This window comes from Neofelis nebulosa, chromosome 16 (assembly GCF_028018385.1).
Source record: "Neofelis nebulosa isolate mNeoNeb1 chromosome 16, mNeoNeb1.pri, whole genome shotgun sequence".
Classification (NCBI taxonomy): domain Eukaryota; kingdom Metazoa; phylum Chordata; class Mammalia; order Carnivora; family Felidae; genus Neofelis; species Neofelis nebulosa.
Genome location: NC_080797.1, coordinates 10,654,772 through 10,672,571, shown reverse-complemented (window position 1 = coordinate 10,672,571; position 17,800 = coordinate 10,654,772). Strand labels below are relative to the sequence as shown.

The following is a 17,800-nucleotide window of genomic DNA, read 5'->3' as shown; positions in this document are numbered from 1 at the left end:
GATGTCCCTTTTTCTCCTCAATTAGTAAGTGCCAGCAAAGCATTTAAAAAGCACTTGTTGAAAAAAATAACCAAAAGACATTGAAAAGCATTTACAAACAGACTATGTATATGCGTATTCATGCTTGCCATGTGTTTGCCAACTATGTGTGAAGAATTTTAATTGCGTGGGAAAGTGCTTGTGATGTAACGCAGAAAGAAAAGGTCAGGATGCAAAACCCTTCATACCGTCTGAGCTCGGTAAAATTCTGTACAAGTGCGCCTTCATAACTGCATGAGAGCTCATCATTTGGATGTGAACTGATAACCTTTTAGGAAAGAACGCAGCCGTTCTGAATAAATTCAGAAAATGCTCTCTAATACAAAAAAAAAAAAAAAAAAAGGAAAGAAATCTTGCCATTTGCAATGACCTGGATGGAGCTAGACTGTATTCTGCAAAGGAAAGTAAGTCAGCAGACAAAGACAAATACCGTACGATTTCACTGATTTGTGGAATTTAAGAAACAAAACAGATGAACATACGGGAAGGGGGGGAAGTAGAGAGAGAAACAAACCATAGGAGACTCATAATGACAGAACAAACTGAGGATTGATGGAGGGAAGTGGGGTGGGGGAGGGGCTAGATGGTTGATGGGTATTAAGGAGGGCACTTGCTGTGATGAGCAGTGGGTGTTGTATGTAAGTGATCAATCCCTGAATTCTACTCCTAAAACCCATATTGCAGTATACGTTAACTAAAATTTAAAAGGCAGTGGGTGGCTCAGTCAGTTGAGTGTCCAACTCTTGATTTCGGCTCAGGTCACGATCTCAGGGTCATTGGACTGACCCCTGTGTCGGGCTCCACGCTGAGTGTGGAGACTGCGTGGAATTCTCTCTCTCCCTCTGCTCCTCTCCCCTAAAATAAAAAAATATATATACATATATTTTTAAAAAGAGTTTTTTCTTAATTTTTTTTAACGTTTATTTATTTTTGAGACAGAGAGAGACAGAGCATGAATGGGGGAGGGACAGAGAGAGAGGGAGACACAGAATCGGAAGCAGGCTCCAGGCTCTGAGCAGTCAGCCCAGAGCCCGACACGGGGCTCGAACCACAGACTGCGAGATCGTGACCTGAGCTGAAGTCAGACGCTTAACCGACTGAGCACCCAGGTGCCCCAAAAAGAGTTTTAAAAATATCTAAAATTGACATTAAAATTAACAATTTTTAATTCAAAAATTTTTAATGTTTATTTTTCAGAGAGAGACAGAGACAGGGGGAGGAGCAGAGAGAGAGGGAGACACAGAATCCAAAGCAGGTTCCAGGCTCCGAGCAGTCAGCACAGAGCCTGACACCAGGCTCGAACCCACGAACCGTGAGATCATGACCCGAGCCGAAGTTGGACGCTTGACCAGCTGAGTCACCCAGGTACCCCTTCCTTTTTTTTTTAATTAAAAAAAAATGTACATTAAAACAAAAAACACGCACACACTAGCATCAAACTTAAGAAATAATCCATTTTTGGCATGGTGTCCGTTGTTTAAGTTAACTCTTACCGAAGAGGGCCCAAATAATAGGGATCCCTTTGCACAAGAAATAGGAACTTAACGAAAAAGGATGAATAATCCAAAGCAGAATGAAGTAAAAGAGTTAAGCACAGCTCTTGAGTTACAGACAGATGGACTGGAGTTTAAATCCCACCCCTGCTATCCAGTTGCTAAAAGACATTTTACTCTATGTTATTGGCTGAATCGTGGCCCTCTTAAAATTCATATGTTGGAGTCCTAACCAGCTCTATTTGGAGATGGGGCCTTTAAAGAAAAAATTAAGTTAAAATGAATCGTATGGGTGGGTTCTAATCCAATATGACTGGTGTTCTTATAAGAGGAGGATATTTAATAGCATATACAGAGGATGTAAAGACACAGGAGAAGGTGGCCTTCTACAAGCCAAGGAGAGAGGCCCCACAAGAGCCCAACCATGCTGACACCTTGATCTTGGACTTCTACCTTCGGGAATGGCAAGGAAATGCATTTCTGTTGTTCAAGCCACCTAGTCTGTGGCACTTTGTTATGGCAGCCCTAGAAAATTGATACACTACATATTCAACTATCATCTGCTGATAGGGCTTTTGTAAAGGATAAATTAAATACATTAAATGAGATGCTTTAAATTAGGCACCTAATACTGTATCCAACATGTGGTAAGAACTCAACAAATATAAATGCACAACTTGCAAATGCCCACATTTCGCCAGGTCAGCAGCATCCTTCTACCACAGAATTCATTGCTAGAAAACCAGAATTGAATCAAAATTGGTGACAAATGGGGGTGCCTGGGTACCTCAGTTTGTTAAGCTTCCAACTTCAGCTCGGGTCATGATTGCACGGTTTGTGGGTTCGAGCCCCACGTCGGGCTCTGTGCTGACAGCTCAGAGCCTGGAGCCTGCTTGGGATTCTGTCTCTCTCCCCCTGCCTCTCCCTGCCCTGCTCATGCTCTGTCTCTCTCTCTCAAAAATGAATAAACATTTTTTTTTAAATCTTGTAAAAATGGTGAAAAATACACTAGAATAGGGAAGAGACATGCTTTCCTAGCTTCTCCCCCCGCCCCGCCCCACTCCCCATCACCCTCACTGAAAAAAGAAACAAGTGGAGATGAATTCCTATCATCACTGATCGTAATATTACTCAAGAAAATATACTGAATCTATAATAGGATAGTTTAAAATCTGAGCACAATTATCTGAGAGTTTGAATACAGAAATAGAACCTCTGAAGAAAGGAGTAGCAAGATTCACAGACCAAAACAAACAAAAAAAAATGCTTGGAGTAGACCTTGAGAATATAAATAAATTTTCTAACTCATGTGATAAGGTGAATAATGGCCATCCAAATATATCCACATCTTGGGAATGCAAACTGGTGCAGCCACTCTGGAAGACAGTATGGAGGTTCCTCAAAAAATTAAAAATAGAACTACCTTATGACCCAACAATTGCACTACTAAGAGCTTATCCAAAGTATACAGGAGCGCTGATTCATAGGGGCACATGCACCCCAAAGTTGACAGCAGCACTATTGACAATAGCCAAAGTATGGAAAGAGCCCACATGTCCATCAATGGATGAATGGATAAAGAAGATGCGGTATATATATACAATGGAGGATTACTCGGCAATCAAAAAGAATGACATCTTGCCATTTGCAACTACGTGGATGGAACTGGAGGGTATTATGCTAAGTGAAATTAGAAAAAGACAAAAATCGGGGCGCCTGGGTGGCGCAGTCGGTTAAGCGTCCGACTTCAGCCAGGTCACGATCTCACGGTCCGTGAGTTCGAGCCCCGCGTCAGGCTCTGGGCTGATGGCTCAGAGCCTGGAGCCTGTTTCCGATTCTGTGTCTCCCTCTCTCTCTGTCCCTCCCCCGTTCATGCTCTGTCTCTCTCTGTCCCAAAAAATAAAAAAATAAACGTTGAAAAAAAAAAAAAAAGAAAAAAAAAAGAAAAAGACAAAAATCGTATGACTTCACTCATATGAGGACTTTAAGAGACAACAGATGAACGTAAGGGAAGGGAAACAAAAATAATACAAAAACAGGGAGGGGGACAAAACAGAAGAGACTCATAAATATGGAGAACAAACGGAGGGTTAGGGAAGCGGTGGTGGGAGGGGGGATGGGCTCAACGGATAAGGGGCACTAAGGAATCTACTCCTGAAATCATTATTGCACTATATGCTAACTTGGATGTAAATAAATAAAGAAACAAACAAAAAACAAAAATGAAAACCAAAAAAATCTTAAAAGAATCTACTTTGATCAAAGTGATGGTTACTGAGTAAGATTGGCATGGTATTGAATCACACTAATATACTATTCACCAGCCACATGTAGTTTGAAATTTGGCTAGTCCAAATTGAGATGTGTTCTAAGTGTAAAATATGTATCATATTTCAAAGACTTAGGGGAAAAATACTAGAAAGTATGTCATTGATAATGTTTTCTATTGATGACATATCAAAATGGTAGTATTTTAGAATATTGGGTTGAATAAAATATATTATTAAAATTAAAAAAAAACACAAATACATCCACGTCTAATCGTCAGGACATTAGAACATGAATACGTCACCCTACATGGCAAAAGGGACTTTGTAGGTACGATTAAGAATCTTGAGAAGGGGAGGGGCGCCTGGGTGGCTCAGTCAGTTAAGCGGCCGACTTCAACTCAGGTCATGATCTCGCGGTCCGTGAGTTCAAGCCCCGTGTCGGGCTCTGTGCTGACAGCTCAGAGCCTGGAGCCTGTTTCGGATTCTGTGTCTCCCTCTCTCTGACCCTTCCCCATTCATGCTCTGCCTCAAAAATAAATAAACATTAAAAAAAAAAAAAGAAAAGAAAAAAAAAAAAAAAGAATCTTGAGAAGGGGAGATTATGCTGGATTATCTGGATGGAGACACATCACCGGTAGGAGATACCATCACCCAAGCAAGGAGAATGGAGTGACGTGAGGAAGGGGCCCCAAACCATGCGATGCAGAGGCCTCTTGCATCTGGAAAAGACAAGGACACCGATCCTCTCCTGGAAGCTCCAAGAGGAATGCAGCCCTGGTAACACCTTGATTTTGGACGTCAGACCTCCAGAGAAGGATGATGATAAATTTGTGTTAATACGTGATAATAGCAACAAGAAAACTAATGTACACAGGAAGTATTTAGGAATAATAGTCTTTTCTCGAAGGATGAAAGGAATGTTTGCCCATGAAAGAATAAAAGAGAAAATAACTTAAATCGAACACAGACATTTTAGTTGAGTGGTTGTTAAACTTGGCTTTATGCTTGTTTAAAAATACGGATGCTTGAGGGGCGCCTGGGTGGCGCAGTCGGTTAAGCGTCCGACTTCAGCCAGGTCACGATCTCGCGGTCCGTGAGTTCGAGCCCCGCGTCAGGCTCTGGGCTGATGGCTCGGAGCCTGGAGCCTGTTTCCGATTCTGTGTCTCCCTCTCTCTCTGCCCCTCCCCCGTTCATGCTCTGTCTCTCTCTGTCCCAAAAATAAATTAAAAATGTTAAAAAAAAAAAAAAAAATACGGATGCTTGGGGCGCCTGGGTGGCTTGGTCGGTTAAGTGTCCGACTTCGGCTCAGGTCATGATCTCACGGTCCATGAGTTCGAGCCCCGTGTCGGGCTCTGTGCTGACAGCTCAGAGCCTGGAGCCCGTTTCAGATTCTGTGTCTCCCTCTCTCTCTGCCCCTCCCCTGTTCATGCTCTCTCTCTCTGTCTCAAAAATAAATAAACGTTAAAAAAATTAAAAAAAAAAAAATACAGATGCTTGTTACGTGTCTGATTCTTGATTTAGGCTCAGGTTGTGATCTCGTGGTTTCGTGAGTTCGAGCCCCAAGTCGGGCATGGTGCTGGCAGCACAGAGCCTGCTTGGAATTCTCTCTCCCCCTCTCTCTGCCCCTCCCCTGCTCACACACACGCTCTCTCTCTCTCAAAATAAATAAGCATTAAAAAAAATATACAGAGGCTTGGGAGCTCCATTCGGAAATGCTGCCTTGTTAGGCCTGGGATTGGACTGAGTTATCTTTTTTTTTTTTTTTTTTCTTTTCTTTTAAATGCTTCCCAGGGTGTTTTGGGTTTAAGATGGTCCTATTCCACTTCTTTTCTCTAAAAATGCAGGGGAGGGGCGCCTGGGTGGCTCAGTCGGTTAAGCGGCCGACTTCGGCTCAGGTCATGATCTCGTGGTCCGTGAGTTCGAGCCCCGCGTCGGGCTCTGTGCTGACAGCTCAGAGCCTGGAGCCTGTTTCAGATTCTGTGTCTCCCTCTCTCTGACCCTCCCCCGTTCATGCTCTGTCTCTCTCTGTCTCAAAAATAAATAAACATTAAAAAATTAAAAAAAAAATAAAATAAAATAAAAATGCAGGGGAAACAGCTATAAATTCAGATCCACAAAATGAACAGTAAAGTCTGAACATATGTGTGGGTAAAGTGGGACAGAAGATGCAAAGGGAAGCATCCGAGTGCGTATTTCCAAGAGGAGAGTGGCATCCTGAAAGCACGACCCAAACTCCTCCCTTAAAAGAAAGGCGACAAGTTGCACAGGCTGGGGCAGGACTCCCTCTGGACTCTGCACCTGAGCAGGGAACAAAGGGAAGCAGGGACAAATGTGACTCACACTGTCAATCCGGAGATAGAAGACACATACGCAGGGAACTATAATTCAGAAGAAAGGAGTGATTGTTCTTTATTGTCTGGGTGAGAAGCAAAGCCTAAAAAGAAACATTAAAACAGGAAGTCTGCAAGGAATTAAGGCGGGGTTCTCTTACACAGAGGTGAAGGCATGTGTTGTTGCATGTTGGAATGCATTTAGACGTGACTTAGTATCTGTATGTGGCCATGCCCTATGACCCAGCAGTGTGAGGAGTTCCTTCAATCACTACCTCTGAAGGATGAGTGTCCTTAATTTTGTAATTATCAATTGCCTGTTAGTGATTGTGCGAGGAGGTAAAGGAAGGAGATGCAATGAGGGGGGCACATAGAAAGCATCAAAGATACTGATTCTGTTCCATGTCTTAAGATGAGTGGTGTAGAGGGGCACCTGGGTGGCTCAGTCAGGGAAGCGTCCGACTTCAGCTCAGGTCATGATCTCGTAGTTGGTGAGTTCGGGCCCCGCGTCGTGCCCTGTGCTGACAGCTCGGAGCCTGGAGCTGCTTGGGATTCTGCGTCTCCCTGTCTCTCTGCCCCTCCCCCATTCACGCTGTGCCTCTCCCTCAAAAACAAGCATTAAAAATTTTTTTTAAATAAAAAAGTCTTTTCCTCAATAAAGAAAAATCTTGACGTGACAACCTTAAATTTACAGCTTAAGAAACCAGAAAAAGAGTAAAGCAAACATAAACCTGTCAGGAGGGAAATGGTGAAGATTCGAACAGACAGAATAGACCATAGAGAAATCAACGACATCAAAAGCTCGTTCTTTGAAAAGACCAACAAAATTGACAAACCATTAGCTGGAATTACTTAAAATAAATAACATTCAGAATGAAAGTGGGGACGTGACTACCAATTCTACAGAAATAAAACGTATAAGAGCACTGTGAACATCTGAATGCCCACAAACTGGATAGCCTAGATGAGATGGACCGATTGCTAATAACACTAAAAATAGAAAAAATTAGAAAATCCATAGATGATAACTAGTAAGGAGATTAAATCAATCAAAAACAAAAACAAACAAACAAACAAAAAAAACTCCCAACAAAGAACCTGATGGTCTCACTGGTGAATTCCACCAAACATTTAAAGGACAACTTATACCGGGGTACCTGGCCGGCTCAGTCTGTAGAGCATGCAACTCTTGATCTCAGGGTTGTGAGTTCAAGTCTCCTGTTGGGCATGGAGCCTACTGAAAATAATAATTTTTTTTAAAAAGCTTTAAAGAAAAACTTGCACCATCCTGCTCAAACTCTTAAAAAACTTTGGAGCGCCTGGGTGGCTCAGTCGGTTGAGCGTCCGACTGCGGCTCAGGTCACGATCTCGCGGTCCGTGAGTTCGAGCCCCGCGTCGGGCTCTGGGCTGATGGCTCAGAGCCTGGAGCCTGCTTCCGATTCTGTGTCTCCCTCTCTCTCTCTGACCCTCCCCCGTTCATGCTCTGTCTCTCTCGTCTCAAAAATAAATAAAAAAAACAAACGTTAAAAAAAAAAAATTAAAAAAAAAAAAACTGAAGAGGAGGGAACACATCCTAACTCATTCTACGAGGCCGGCATTGTCCTAATACCAAAGCCAGACAAAGATACTGTAAGAAAAAAAAAAAAAAACTACACACCAAAATATCTCTAATAAACATTGATGTAAAAATCCTCAACAAAATACTAGCAAACTGAATTCAGCAGTATATTTAAAGTGTTATACAACATGCCCAAATGGAGTTTATTCCTGGAATGCAAGAATGGTTCAACATTCGAAAATCACTCTGTGTAATATGGCACATTAACAGAATAAAGGACTAAAAACACATGATCATCTCAATGGATACAGAGTAAACATCTGACCAATTCAATCCCCTTTCAACACAATAAGAGTCATATATAAAAACCCGCAGTGAACATACTCAATGACGAAAGACTGAAAGCTTTTCCTCCAACATCAGGAACAAGGCAAGGATGCCCACTCTCTCCACTTCTATTCAACGTAATACTAGCCAGAGGAATTGGGCATGGGAAAGGAAGAAGTAAAACCACAGTTGACATGATCTTATATGTTGAAAATCCTTAAGAATACACACACAAACTTAGAATACATGAATTCAGCAAAGTAATAAGATACAAAATCAACACACAAAAATCTATTGCATTTCTATATACTAACAATGCACAATCCCCAAAGGAAATTAAGAAGACAATTCCATTTACAACAGCATCAAAAAGAATACAATATTTAGGTATAAACTTAACCAAGAAGGCAAAAAGATTTGTACACTGAAAACTACAGAACATTGCTGAAAGAAATGAAAGCAGATGTGCAAGAATGGAAAGATAACTCATGTTCATGAATTGAAAAACAATATCGTCAAGGTGTGAATACATTTATATTTAAATACCACAATATAGTAGCCAGAGGCTACCATATAAGACACATAGCTGTAATATATCATGTCTCTTTTTTTTCATGAGAAGGAAAACAATCCCTGGCAAAGAAGCCCTTTCAGGAGAATTTACCTAATAAAAAAAAATATTATTTAAAAGAAACCAGGGGCGCCTTGGTGACTCAGTCGTCAAGCCACGGACTCTGAATTTCGGCTCAGGTAATGATCTCCTGGTTGATGGGATCGACCCCCGACCCCTCGCTTCCAAGGAGCTCAGCACTGCTTTCTGGGGTTATCTCTCTCTCTCTCTCTCTCTCTCTCTCTCTCTCTCTCTCTGCCCCTCCCCCGCTCACATACACTCTCTCTCTCTCAAAATAAACTTAAAAAAACAAAAGTTAAAAAAGTAACCAGCACAAGATCTACACAAAGAAACTATGAGTAAAAACAAAGTTTGTCTAGCTCACGAAAACAAGGTGTCAGAGGGAATGAAAACTATGATCAAAACTTGTCATCAAAATATTTAACTTAACGGAGCCATCCCCTTTGTAAATAGGAGGCACATGCACAGATCCCACAGCTCAGGCAGAAGGCAAGACAACAGAAGGTGAAATAAACGTGGGGTGCACAGAAACAAAGAAAGAAGCACAAAACTCTGAAAATGGCTTCCCGCGAGAGAAAGAAATGGACTGGGGGGTCTGGGGTGCTGTTTTAATACAGGATTCTAGAACTATTTAGCCTTTAATTTAAACTCTGTGGATGTAAAAACAAATCTATCCCCTTCCCCACCCCCTACCCCCTCCAGCACGCAATGCTTACTTGTCCGCCGCTCATACTCCTAGCCTGGGAGAGCCCCCGCCCGGGCAGGTTGCCTGCTCCTTCCTAGGAAAACACTACAAGGTCTGGCTTGAACGAGTCCCTCTTGCTCCCGGTGTCTTATCCCACCTCTGCTGCGTGGGCCCACGCAACATCCGGCTCCACCTGCACGTCTGCTCCCTTAGATCTCAATCCCTGGTTCTCCAGTTGCTGCTGCCTCTTCCGGGGGTTGCAGACCCTCGCACCACAGCCCACGTGTCCTGGATCCCCAGGCTGGCCCTCCCAGGCCTGGCCCCCACCTGGGCCCCCATGTGTCCCGGTTTCAGTTCATAACAACTTCGCTGTCATTCTCGATCACCTTATTTGCAGGAGCGTGGGCTGGGGGAGCAGGGCTGCGGCGGCTCCGGCAGCTCTTGAGTATTGTTTACTGTCGCCACGGAAACCTCCCCGCAAGCCCTGGGCGGGGCTTAGGAAGGGGCGTGGTCAGAGCCCAGCGAGGCAGGGGCGGAGGTCCCCTCGGATTCGGGAATTCTAGCTGGCGTCCGGGTTCCGACTCAACCCGCGCCCTGGGCGTCGGGGAAGCAGCCCCGGGGCAGGCAGCTTGGCGCTGGTACAGCGGGTTCGAGGAGTTTTCCTCTTCCCGCGGTGGCGTAAAGACGGGCCGGGGACCGACATCGGATTCTGAACGGATGGAGGACGTGTGGGATGGGATGAGAGGAAGGCGGCAGCTGAAAAGTACCGGGAGTCAGGAGGAGGAATTTCGTGAAGGACTTCCGGGGTGGGGTCACGTGGCGAGGTGACCCCTCCCCCACCCCGACGTCACAGACGCCCATTGTGACGCGCGTGGAACCTCAGCCGCCGATTGGCTCGGCGGGCGCGGGATGGGGCTAAAAGCCCAGGCGCAGGTCCAACCCTGGGCTTAAGAGGGCGGGCAGAGAGGCGATTAGTGTCTCAGCTCCCGACGGTAGGACAAAGCTCTCTAGGCCCTCCGCACCCGCTCTGCTGAGCGGGCAGCGTTGGTCTGTCGCGCCTCTGGGGACTCGGGCCCAACCTCAGACCTCGGATTTCCTTGCCCCATCCTCGGCCGTCGCCCATCCGGACTCGACTCCCGGGCCCACCACTGCCTCCGCTCCAAGCCCCCAGCCTCGCTGGTGCAGCACCTGTTGCTTCCCTCCCTCGTGGCCATGCCCCCATGCCACACGATGTCTTCGGGCGAAGGCACAGAAGTCCTCGGTGCAGGCCACTGGCCAGCTGGACAACTCTAGAGCCTCTAGAACAAATTTGGTCTGAAACCCATTTAATCTTTGGAAACATCTATCGAAGAAACTGAGTTGAGGGTATAAGAACGAAAATAAGGGTCATGCCCTGTAGAGGAAAATCAAAATAGGGAACGAGGAACTAGGTCTTGAGAGTGGCTCCAAGTGTTCATAGAGCAGACAGGTTGCCTTTTTGAGCCCGTGCTGGCTAAGAAACATCAGAACCTCAAAGCAGTGCTTAGAAAGGTGTGGAGAGTACAGGTCCGTCTCTTAAGGAACCCGTGGATTGCTTGGCTAATTGTTATCCTGGGGGAGATGGGGAACCTAAGTCCTGGGCCAGAATTTCTTGAAATGTTTTGGAAGTCTCTATTACTATATTATTCTCGGGAAAATGTCCTTTCAGAAAGAGAAGATATCAATGGACCGGACAACGGATTAAATGTTCAAAACCATCTCCATAAAAATGCAAGCGGCTTGGGTCACCTGGGTGGCTCAGTCGGTTAAGCGGCCGATTTCAGCTCCGGTCATGATCTCGCGGTCCGTGAGTTCGAGCCCCGCGTCGGGCTCTGTGCTGACAGCTCAGAGCCTGGAGCCTGTTTCAGATTCTGTGTCTCCCTCTCTCTGACCCTCCCCCGTTCATGCTCTGTCTCTCTCTGTCTCAAAAATAAATAAACGTTAAAAAAAAATTTTTTTTTAATGCAAGAGGCTTTATAATACTGTCAAAATATGAATGGAAGTCCAAAGCAGAAAACCTCTTAGGGGGGAACAGAGGGGGACCAGCAGAAGACTCTTTAAAGGAAGTTGTCGCATATATGACAAAACAAGAAAAAATTAGAATAAAGACCACCAAAAAAGGTAAAGTTGTACAATAGAAGAATTCAAGAGCAGATTCGTTGTAAAGGTGAAGCCAAGTAAAATATCAAATAGCTACTATGGCACCAGAGACATAGTAGGCCCTCAGGAAAAGTAATTGATAACATACGAGGTGAGTTTCCAGACCACTCAGAGTAGGTTTATGAAACATTTTTTGGTGATGATTCCCCAATATGTGGTGACATATCCATCCAATAACGCAGGAAGTTTACACTGTGGATATTCGGAGCCTGCAATTAAAGTGACTTGACCTGAGTCCGTTAGAGCCTACTCAGAGAACGAGAACAATATGTATTAGAGAAAACCAATCTGAGAATGTAAAGTGGGAAAAGGGGCCCAGACCATAGCTTCACACAGTTGGCAGGTGGCAAGGACAGCAGGACTGGAACCTCTGTCCTGACCCCCAGCCACCTTCGTATACTTGCTCACTCCTTGGTCGAGTGGATCTCCTCACAGTGACCCTGGTCTTCGTCTGTGTTGCTGAAGACATTTCAACTCCACCGTTAAATTCTGATAATAGGAACAAGTCTCTCCTTTTTACAGTCACAAACTATACCCCATATTAGAAGAGCTCTGTCGTAGTCCGAAAAAGACAGCGTCTTCATCTTGCCATTGACGGAATGACAGGGCTGTGCCTGCCAGTGAGGCCGATCTCTGCGCGAGCCCCTACTCACTAAGCCTCAGTTTCCATCAGATGCATTTGGTCAGCATTTTTTTTTTTAACATTTTATTCATTTTTGAGAGAGCACATGCGGGAGAGGGGCAGAGAGAGGGGGGACAGAGGATCTGGAGCGGGCTCTGCATAGACAATAGCGAGCCAGGTGTGGGGCTTGAACTTACAAACTGTGAGATCATGGCCTGAGCCAGAGTCAGACACGCAACCGACTGAGCCACTCAGGTGCGCCTGGTGAGCATCAGTAAGCAGGGCCTTTGGGTTTAGTAAAATGAGGCTGGAAAACATCTCCAGAGACAAGTGCAGCCCACATGGTCACATGGGGCAAAGACAAACTGAGAAAGTCACGTTTATTGTCACATAGGGACTAGCTAGACAGCACCCACAGCTGATACGCCAACAGACATAAACCTTCCAGCTTCCGGAATTCCATTTCTCCAATGTAAAGGGTATCCATGCTGCCCCAGTCCCCTCTGGCCATGAAAAAATGTGGCAAACTTTTAATGAAACCATTGAAAAATATTCAAGCCCAGGGGCGCCTGGCTGGCTCAGACAGTACAGCATGCAACGCTTGATCTCAGGGTCGTGAGTTCAAGTCCCATGAAGGGCACAGAGCTTACTTAAAAAAAAAAGAAAAAAAAATCAAGACCTGACTAGTGAGCCAAATTTCCCTGGTGTCGACTGAACCACCTCCTCGTCCGACTCGATTTTGACTCAGGGCGTGATCTCACGGGTTCACGAGTTTGAGCCCTGCGTCCAGCTCTGGGCTCATACTGTGGACCCTGCTTGGGATTCTGTCTCCTTCTCTGCTCCTCCCCCGCTCGTTTTCTCTCTCTCAAAATAAAAGAAAAAAAAAAGAGAATGAAAATCTGGCATAAAAGAAAATTACCACGAAAATCGAAATGCCTTAAAAAAATGCCTAAAGTAAAAAAAAAAAAAAAAAGCCTAAAGTTCCCCCCTCCATCCCCCCCCCCCAAATCTGCAGTGTTTTTGCCTCTCTGCAGCCACCGGACTCAAGTTCCATCTCCCGTCACTGATTTAGGAGTGGCCTTTACTGTCAGTTAATCAGGAGGCTAAGGTCCTGGATTACGCCACCCTGGCTCCCAGTGAAAATTTAAATGTTCTACCAGTTTCCAGGGTGTTTTTCCTTCGGAAGAGTGGAGAAGCAAGCGGACAGCCTCCAGCTGTTAGCTTTTGGCCGCTACAGTTTGCACTCCTCCCGGAGTGGCCCTGGCCTGTGACACGGGGTTCCTCTGCCAGGCAGTCTTTGTCCTGAGCCACCCCACAGGTTGGCAGGTCTATATCGCCACCTGACAGCTCCCCCCACCCTCCTCCGGGTCGGCTTCCTCCCGTTTCCTTTCACAGGTGTCACCCCCAAGAACCCAGCCTGCAATGAGGCTGTTCCCCAGAGCTGCGTTACAGAGAGGACACCCACTCCACAGAGTATTACCCTTCTCTCAGTGTTCAGGTCCCGGTTGGCATTTGCTGGAAAAGGAATGTGTAGAGCAGAAAGATCTAGGACGTCTTTGACGGGCTTTGGAGAGTTGGAACGTTTTCAGCCCCTTGGAAAACAGAAGCCAAGTAAAAAGTTTCTCTAAGAGAGCAATTGCCTGGGTCTGAGATGATGCCACACGAAGCAGAGACGGAGAAGCCAAAGTTAACATGTTTTTCTCAGGGGTGAGGCAGCCCTTGCTATAATTTCTGCAGCCTTCCTTCTCCATAGCAGTTATTTCTGGAGTTCTCGCTGCCACATCCTTTTAGTCAAGTGTCCCTGTGTATTCACTCACTCCAGGGCCAGCTTCCCTGCCTCCCTTGTAAATCCAGGCTGAACTTGAACAAGAGAACAGTCAAGATGGCTCCTGGTGCTTCATTATTACAAACACAGTTCTGATGAGAACAGTCTTGAGGGTCCATCATTGCATTCACCCTTAACTTTATTTTATTTTTTTAATGCTCATTTATTTTTTGAGAGAGAGCAGGGGAGGGGCAGAGAGAGAGGGACAGAGAATCCTAAGCAGGCTCTGCACTGTCAGCACAGAGCCGGATGTGAGGCTCGATGTCAGGAACCAAGAGATCATGACTTGAGCCAAAATCAAAAGGCAGACGCTTTACTGACTACTGTTTCTTTTAGTGCATATTCTCTAGAAGAGGAAATGCCTGGACAGAAGCATTTGCTACATTACAACCCAAATAGCTAGTATCAGTTTACATTCTGTTCCAGTATTTCGTGAATTCTAAATATTCACCGTTTTCCCCACACCTTGCTCATGTTGCCGATTACCTTCTTTTTGTGTTTAACTGGACAATGACTGTTGCGTAATTTTGAAATTTTCTGTATTTTTATTTTTAAAAAAAAATTTTTTTTTCGTTTTTTATTTATTTTTGGGACAGAGAGAGACAGAGCGTGAACGGGGGAGGGGCAGAAGAGAGGGAGACACAGAATCGGAAACAGGCTCCAGGCTCTGAGCCATCAGCCCAGGGCCTGACGTGGGGCTCGAACTCACGGACCGCGAGATCGTGACCTGAGCCGAAGTTGGACGCTTAACCAACTGCACCACCCAGGCACCCCATGAAATTTTCTGTATTTTTAAACAGAAGTTGTGTGTGTGTGTGTGTGTGTGTGTGTGTGTGTGTGTACATGTGTGTGTTTTAATAGAGTTTGGTTCTAAGGTTAAAAAAAACCAAAAAACAGTTCTGTGTAATTTCTGGGCAGTCACAGAATTTCAGTGAGCCGCAGGCTGGGATGACGGTGAAGCAAGTGAGGCATTCCCTACCACCACTCCTGCCCCCCGGTGCAAAATACAAGTGTGGGTGGCTCCAAAAAAACTCAGCAGTCAAGATAAATTTAAGAATAATGCAATATATTAAATATATATATATATATCAATGCAAAAAACACAAGATACACAAAGTATCAAAATTGTACACAAGAGCCTTCAGCCCTGCACATCAGCATAACTGCCTCACTCCCGTCACTTTAGTTGGCCCTGGCAAGCAGGCGTCTAACTTTTAAAAGGACCCTTTAATTATATCTGCCCAAATCTCTTTAGTCCCTTCATCTGATTGCATTACCACACTGTAGTTTAGAAAAACTGGCCGTTGGTTCCACATCTGGGGAGGAGGGCGGGGACCTGACAGGTGTATCCAAAAATCTGAGCAGGGGGATTCCAGAGTGTCTCTGGTCTTGCCTTGGGTGTGAAGCATTTCTTCCAGTAGATTCTGGACTCTTGGCCTCGGTGGAAAAGGCACTGGCTTCTCCTCTCAGTGACTTTGCCTTGTGGCCAAGGCCAAGCTGTTTCCACTACTCCCTAGCTGACATTCCTTCCCAGTTACAATTCACCCCCGGGGCCATCAAAAGCAATAAGGAAGTGACTCCCGTCTGGATATCTGGAGATGTAATCAGTAATCTGGGGCTAGCTGACTCGTGCCTGGCCCTGGGGACATCGACAGAACCTTCTGGTCTTTGCTTCTCTGACACCCTTGGCAGGCTGCCTCAGGACTCACTGTTAAAATGCCTGCTATGCTCACACCTGGCCACAAGCACATGCCAAGACTCCTATCCCGTTTGACATGGAGAACCTCTGGGGGGGTCTCAGCTGCCAGAATAACCAGGATGGTGAGATGCCCTTCACCCCCACTGGCTTCACTGAGAGCCCCAGACACCGTTCCTCTTTCCCTCCTATAGTGAGGCCCATTCCAGGTCGTTCCTTCTCTGAAAAACACCAGGCCCTGTGGGTGTTGTATTTAGAATTGATTGATGTTTCATGTTCCTAGACAAGGATAGTGGTGTATATTACTAATGGCTTTTTTTTTTTTTTTTAATTTCAAGAGCTTACTCACTTAATAGTCTTGTTTTTCTTAATAAAGGGGGGGAAAAAGTACTGTCCAAAAGCAGGGACTTAAGGCTCCCAAGAGGTGGACCATGAGCCCCTTAAAATCATGCTAGGAGAAAACATTAACTAAAATACGCGGACAAGATGACGACAAGCGAGGAAACTGACAAACTGTTATGTGCCATAAAATCCCATCTCAAAAATGAATCTGAAGTGACCGGAAGGGGGACGCTGATGTTCCCTGTCTCGATCCGGGCGCCAGACAAGCAAGGATTTACACTGCGTGCAAACGTGCGGCTACTTTTCGCTCTGCGTTCCATTCATCGAGTCAAAGGTCAAAAATATACTGGGGATCACACACAGCCGGTAAAACTCTGCAAAAAGAAATGCACACGAGCGTCAGCAGTGGCGGTCTCTGGATGGCGGCGTTTTCAGCGGCTCTGATGCCCTCTTCCAGATACTGTGCTGACCCTCCTCAAAGAAGATGTTTCCTTTTACAGTTCACAGGACAGTCCCGGCTTTGGGGGGAGGGGGGGGGCGCCCCGTCTTCCTTCCCCCGCCCCGCCGGGTGGCGGCCACCGGGAGCAGCGTCCTCGAACCCGCGGCGGCCGCCGCCATTTTCCGCGCGGCGGCCGGAGGGCCTGGCGAGTCCGCCCCGCGGAATTCGGGAGCCGCTCCCGCCCCCACCCCGGCCGCCTCCGATCTCCCCCTCCACACCCCCCACCGCCCCGCCGCCACCCGCCCGGCCCCCGCCGCCGCGTCCCCGCCGCCGCGGCGCCCGGCCCGGGCTCGGAAGCCGCCGAGCGCCGGTTTCCCGGAAGCCGAGGAGCGGGCCGCTCGAGCTCCTCCCCTCGGACGCGCGCCGGGGGGACCGCGTCTCGGAGCCTAGGTGTTCCCAGCCGCGGGACCGTGCCGGCGCGACGAGGTCTTTAGCGACGCAGAGCCGTCTGCTCGCTGTGACCTCGTGGCGCAATGGTAGCGCGTCTGACTCCAGATCAGAAGGTTGCGTGTTCAAGTCACGTCGGGGTCACGGTCGCCTTTTTTCCCTCGCCAACCACGGAGGGCCGCAGGAAGCGCCGCAAAGGCCGTTAGGGGAGAAATCCGGCCTCCGGCGAGCGCTATCACACTGCCAGCGGGCGGAAAACCCCGCTCTTTTTCCTCGCATCGCGAATACGGGGTTTATAAATGCGACTGCGAGAGGCAGAGGTTCCTTGCGGCGGCCGACAGGAGGCGCGGCGACAAGCTCAGAGTGACCCCGCCCTGCGCCCTGGCGGCCGCCCTGCCACCTCCGCCTCCCTTGATCGCGGGCCCCCGGGGTTACCAACCCCCATCCTCCACCCACCCCACCCTCGCCTCTGCAAAGCCGCGTCTCCTCCCCCTCCCCCTCCCCCAACGCACTTGGGCCCCCTGGCAACGCCACCTGCCGGAAGATTGAATTCACACCTGCAGGGGCCTCTCGTCCAGAAAGGGGGCCCTTGTCCCAAGGTCTGGTGCCTTCTGGAGCCGTGTCCTGACCGGCTCTTTCCGCCCGCAAATGTTCCCGACGCTCAGAAGCTCGGTGGATTTGGCTATAGCCGTAAGGCCTGGGTATTCACCCCGATACGGTTTGTTAATAGTTACAAACAAAACAAAAACAAAAGAGTGCTACCTGTCCACCAGTAAAGGGATGCATAGAGAAAAAAAAAAAAAAAGCGAGTTGCCTAAATATTTCAACACATACTGTATATGTTAATGATACTATGTATCCTTATTAGAATGTGGATGGGAATTATTCACACCGACTGGAGGAGAGTGGTTACTTCTG

The 17,800-nt window shown here is 46.8% G+C and overlaps 1 long non-coding RNA gene and 1 other non-coding gene across 4 annotated transcripts in view; one reads left to right on the top strand and one right to left on the bottom strand.

Annotated features, from left to right (window-relative positions):
- The window catches only part of LOC131496852 (uncharacterized), a 70,174-nt gene extending 60,030 nt beyond the window's left edge, over positions 1-10,144 (bottom strand). For all 3 annotated transcript variants that reach the window (XR_009254671.1, XR_009254672.1, XR_009254673.1), the window contains exon 1: positions 9,365-10,144. This is a non-coding gene — a long non-coding RNA (uncharacterized LOC131496852). The remainder of the gene's footprint in view (positions 1-9,364) is intronic.
- A 6,810-nt stretch (positions 10,145-16,954) lies between these two features.
- TRNAW-CCA (transfer RNA tryptophan (anticodon CCA)) lies at positions 16,955-17,026 on the top strand. The gene has a single exon. It is a non-coding gene; the product is annotated as a tRNA-Trp (tRNA).
- Positions 17,027-17,800: the final 774 nt, after the last annotated feature.